General features: G+C 44.8%; 1 pseudogene; it reads right to left on the bottom strand.

The window, feature by feature from the left end:
• Positions 1–3,235: 3,235 nt before the first annotated feature.
• LOC119725317 lies at positions 3,236–5,486 on the bottom strand (annotated as a pseudogene).
• Positions 5,487–5,996: the final 510 nt, after the last annotated feature.

The raw sequence follows: 5,996 nt of genomic DNA, 5'->3' as shown, positions 1-5,996 counted from the left end.
TCAATAAAAGTTAAATCGACTTTTTCCTCGCAGACGGTCTCGCAAATTGTAAGAAGTTCAAGTTTACGTTTGTTGAAGAGTCCAATACTGAAACTTAATTATGACTTTCCTCCATGATTCAGACCGTTTGTAATTTTATGGTAACACTCAACATTTTCATTTCAAATGACACGTTCACGTTTTATTGCATTATGATTTAAACCAGCCTTCGCCTGTGTACTACAGTAACCTTTTCACTACGTTTTCCAAATGCGACTGCCTCACAAAAAGCCAATTTAACAGACCAACGGCGACATTTACAGACAGTTGCCACGGTACATAATTATCATGTGCGTAAATCGACGGGGGACAGGGGGAACCCCCCCACCCCCCCCCCGCCCACCCCCCCCCCCCCCACACACACACATTTTGAGGCGGGGGGCATTGTTTGGTCCCCCCCCCCACTTTTTCTTCCCCGAATAAAAATATTGTAGCCAACAATAATGATTCTATTGCTCAGAATACATGTAGCTGATTCAATTACTCCAAACTCAAAAACTTTAAAAGAAGATCTTTTGCTCAAATTGGTTTTATTGGTCAGAAATTGCCTTAGATCACACCACAGAAATTGCCTTTCTATAACTGCATGTCTCCCCAACTATATCCCCCATTTACATTTAACTCCCCACATTTTCATCCCCAACACTACGCCCTACCCGATCTATGATCGGGTAAATCAGCTTGTTGTTAATAATCGTCGGATTTGAACAGCACTCCCATTGAAAGTATGGCACGAGGCCCCCCCCACCATACACACACACACCTATTGATTTTCGGAGGCCAAGTGTCCGAAGAAAAAACCTGTCTATATTTCATCATTGCTGATGAAACTCCCACCCTGCAAAAATTCCTTGATCCACCCCTGGTTATGCTCTATCTGAACAAATTAGTCATGGCTGGGACCTGATAACCGTTATACATTGTATCAAATTACAATGTTACTATATTGTAGCCAAAGGCTTTTATTTTGAGTGAATGTTGTTTTCGCAAACATGTACATAACCAACTAATACATCAAATGAAACAGACAAAAACTTATAAACAGAAGTCATGCATGTTGAAGATATACTGATGCGAAGACGTGATTGGTAATAACTGGCTTTTGTTAAATCTTTCTGTCTGAAAGAACGTTCATTGTGAGCAATCCGTTCATGCAGGTTAACAGTGTTGTAGTACTCGGTACTCGTACTCGAGTACTCTTTTGAGTACTCGTACTCGTACTCGAATGTCAAAGTACTCGAACTCGAAATGACGGTACTCGTACTCGGGCAGCAAAGTATCGTACTCGACATGTCGAAATTGTACTCGATCTTTAAAGTACTCGTACTCGAAAGCAGTACACGGGGGAAGCATGTTGTAGCTTCACTTACCATGGCCTTCTTATTTTATCGATACTTTCAGTTTGAAATGGTTGATTGGCTTGTGGAGAAATGGAAATGTCCTGTTTTTCCTCTGTGCAAGTCCGGACAAACTCATTTAACAGCTAGCCGCAAGTGGGTCTGTATATCGGTCTGACTGGACCTGTGCCAATTACGCCGCATGAACCATTTGCCGTATGGCCGTATTCTGAAATGCGATTACTCGAACTCGTACTCGGAAGTACCAGCACTCGTACTTGACGCGAAAGAGAAATATCATGACAAAAATTAACCTCTAACTCGACTCTGACAAACATCTAAAATACATGTGGAATAGTGGAACTCAATGTAGTGGTTCAAAGATAAAATATTATGCAATACTTTTGTGGCGGTTATAAGGTGAAAACGTACACTTAGTAAATGCGTAAATTGTCTAAAGTGCAATTGTTATAATTAAACTTGAAGGACCCATAAGCATTTACAAAAATTCTAAAGTGACGGCTGATAAGGACTGCATTCAAGTTAGCCTTGGTCAAGGCGTTTGTCATTATCCGTTGGTACAGCGCGAACAGCGACCTCAAGCGGTCACTATTATTATGCAAATCCACCGGGGACAGACTAACACCTTGGTCGAATCGTCCTTGGAATCGCATTTTTTTTTGGCGTAAGAGTTTTAGCCTACGACCTTGTATGCAAATACAGATAAGTTTTATATATGCGGGGCTAATTTATGGAGTGTTCAATCACACCTCGATTAATCCCGACGTCATCACATTATATGCAGCTACGACAAATTACATCTGCGCCACTGTTTTTGCAGTAAAAATGTAAGGCTGGTTTCAATTTTTAAAAACCTTTACCCCCTTTGTTTTAGTAATACTCTTTCGCTTTTTAAAGATTATGATTTTCGTGTTGAGTACAAAGCGTCATTTTTCGGGGCACGCTTTTTTTTCGTACCGTGTTTTTCCCGTACCGCATTAAGCAGATAAAACAAAGAAAAAAAAGCTGGCCTCAGGTCGACCCATGACTTGCTTGCGCCGCGACGAAGAGCCATGGTCTATGATATGCGAGTCAATTCGCTGATTAATGCAAGACAGCCGCCTCTTGGCCTCTAGATTTTGACCAATCAGCAGGCGCTTTCTATATCGGGTCTTCGGTCCATCACCCGTTGTCGCGTAATAGACATGGATAAACAAAACCTAGACACAGCAAACAAATGCTGTGGTCACGTGCTCTGTAATGTGTTACGCGATACGCTTTTCCCCCTACCGCATCTGGCAGATTAAACATGGTTTACGCTTAACATAGAATGAGTACCATACAGTCAACTTGTTGCTTTACGTAGGGTTGCATACAAATGCGAGAAATTGTCAATGAGTTGGGAACAACTCGGATCAGTTTTACTTGTATGCTACACAAGTGTTATGTAAATAGTATCTGCATTTTAGTGTTGGATATTTTGCGCTCATAGGAATCACACGAACCGTTCAATAGTTAATACGTGTGGACTAATCACTGGGAACATCAGGCAAATACGGACCAATGAATGTGCGTGTTGTCAAAGACTATGCACACGGGCTGTTGTACAGACTATCCGCTCCGTGCGCAAGTACCCCCATCAACGACCAGAAAAGGAGAGTTGGGGTGATTTAGACTGGTTCCCGATCCATCCACTGCGTATTTCGAATGTCTCCAAAGACGTTGGAGGCGGAGATTAGTCTCGGAGACCATTGCAAGTTGAATTCGAATGTATTCGCGCGCCGACGACGCCTGACGCTTTTGCACACTCAGTAAGTCGTGCGTACTTTGCGCACGAACCAGTACAGTACGCGCACGCCGTGTCCCCCGTCCACGGAGCTCAAAAACGCGCCCTCATTTGGTAGCGCACGGAGCTCATGTGGCTCACACCCGCTGAAAGATCTTGACAGATTCCTTATCAGCCACCACGAGGTCTCCGCTTTGAGTGAATGTCAGGCCGTAAGAATTGTGGAGTCCGCGAGCCAAGCGCCCAATGAAGACTCCATTGGGTGAATAATGGTGAACTTCGTAGCTATCAAAGACTTCACTGTCTTCATCGCCTTCACTGTCGTCATCGCCTTCACCGCCTTCACTGCCGCCATCGCCTGAACCGCCTTCACTGCCGTCATCGCCTTTACTGCCTTCCCTGCCGTCATGGCCTTCACTGCCTTCCCTGCCGTCATCGCCTTCCGTACCGTCATCTTCTGCACCGCCTTCACTGCCGTCATCGCCTTCCCTGCCGTCATCGCCTTCACTGCCTTCGTCGTCTTCACTGCCTTCACTGTCTTCACTGCTTTCACTGCTTTCACTGCTTTCACCTTCTTTGATACCAACGGAAACATAGATGTCCCCAGCATCATCGCAGCACACGCCAAAGGGACATACTGGTTCCCCATCAAGTAAAGTATCGACATTGAACACCTCATCTCCCGTATAGGTAGTGCAAATCAACTTGCTCTCAGAGACGTTTGTGAAGATCAAGCGTTCCCTGATCCCGCTAGCTAAATCACCAGCGACCATGTCATTTGGAATATTTCTAATTAAGGACCCATCCAGATGATGCAAAGAAATCATCTTTCGCTCTGAGTCTGCCACTGCTATCCGATTCTCCTTGTCCACGGTGATACCAGATACATTTGTCTTATCGTCTGCATCGTCCGGTGATGTTGCGAACTGTCTAATGACCGATAGACTGGAGTCCAACACCTTGACATAATTTTTATCTGTGACAAGAAGAAGACCACTAGTGGTCACAGCAACAAACCTAGGGTTATTCAACTGCTCCCCACCAACATTTTTGTTATACTCCCCAGTGGAAGTAAAAACCATCAACTTCCATTTCTCCACGTCGGTTACGGCTATGTCACCATTGGTTAGACACGCGACGCCTGCAGGACGCTCCAATTTCCCATCTTCTGGCCCTGTCTCACCAAACTCTACTTTCAACTGCCAGTTTTCTTCCTGAAGTACTTCGCCGATGTCTGTATCTGCCACAATATCTTGACATTTGACCCCAATGAATGAGAGATCATGCTGTGCCTGCTCAAATTCGAGTTCCTTCTGGAACTCTAAGTTGTGCATCACCTTGGGTTTGAGGTCCAAAAGCTCAAAGTCGTCAGCTTGCTGCATCAAGTCGTTGACTGTCGCTACGATTTGCTCAGCCCTCTCCATCTTGTCACGATTGCTTTTCTGGACTTCTTCGAACTTCCTATCTCGTGCTTCTCCGATTTGGGTGACTTTGTCCCTCAGATGGCGAGATTTGTTTCTGATCTTTGAGATCTCTTCTTCCTCTTTGGTGGTAACGTCTTTACAAGCCCGGGCGACTTTGATTCTCAACCTGTTCCTTGCATGTGATAGTGAAGCGTCGGCGACCTTGAATTCCTCTCTGCCCTGCTCGAACATTTGCAGAATCTCGCCGACATTCTGACGATGCGACCGTATGGCATCTGCGACCTCTCTGTTTTCATGCTCTGCTCCCCGATGATCTAATGCAGCACATGCCGCACACGCCAAAGTCTAACATGTCTCGCAGTAAAGACATATATCCTGGTCATGGTGTTTGTAACATTTTAAATTACCTTTCATTCGAGGACCGATCAAGGCTTCAGCGAATTCGTGGTCTTCTTTTCCAATTATCCTATGGTGTCTCATGGATTTCATGCGCTCGTGGGCTTCGAGGCATTTTGTGCAGATAAGTTTGCAGCAGTCTAAGCACTTTGAAACGGCTTCTAAGCCCTCGTCACATTCCTCACACGTTGGAGCATCCGTTGGCGCGTCGCCAAGTAACCTCTCCTGTTTGTTAAATTCATCGACGAGGTTACTCAGGAAGAAGCAGTTGGGTAGACCCTGCAATTCGGTGTCTGGTACCGCAGTTACCCGCCTGCAAACTGGGCAAGTAATCTCGTCTGCCTTGGGTTGCTGTCTGCTGATGAGCTCGAGTAGACATTTTAGGCAAAAGTTGTGCAGACAGTCCAGTATCTTGGGATCGGCGAAACGACAGCAACAAATGGGGCATTCGAGGTGTTCCCGACTGATCGTACCCAACACGGTTATGGCTGCAGCTTCCGCCATCTTTCTACAACCAAAAGAGTGGAAAGACATTCCGGTAACATAGATGACCACGTACCTATCATAACAATTCTCATGCACGTTGGTTGAAAATATATTGCAAATCTGAGAAATAAGCAATTGTCACAAAACTTACACTAAGCTGTGGTGCCGTGATTTTGAATTCAGTGTAGGGAAGGGAAAAGGAGCCGTTTGTCAAAGGGTCATATACTCTTCTTATGGTGTACGTCAGCATTTTTTGTTGAATGGGTATTTGGGGCTTTGAAGTCCTTGGGAGGTACGATACGAGGTGCTCTAGGAGAACTGCGTGCATAGCTCCATAGAACAAAACGAGTCAAATGTGTTTGTGTTTCGTGTTCGAAACACAGCCAAACAGCGGCTGTCAGCGTACGCCTACATAATTATTATCCAACTGCTCTCATTATCAAACACCCTATTCACTCTTTGTATTTAAATGTCAATTGTGTTTGTTCATTGATATACCTTTCAAATGAAGAATACTTTCTTGTACTT

This window comes from Patiria miniata, unplaced genomic scaffold (genome assembly GCF_015706575.1).
Source record: "Patiria miniata isolate m_02_andy unplaced genomic scaffold, ASM1570657v1 HiC_scaffold_19, whole genome shotgun sequence".
In the NCBI taxonomy this organism is placed as follows: domain Eukaryota; kingdom Metazoa; phylum Echinodermata; class Asteroidea; order Valvatida; family Asterinidae; genus Patiria; species Patiria miniata.
The sequence above is the reverse complement of the archived record's forward strand: the minus strand, read 5'-3'. Positions and strand labels throughout refer to the sequence as shown.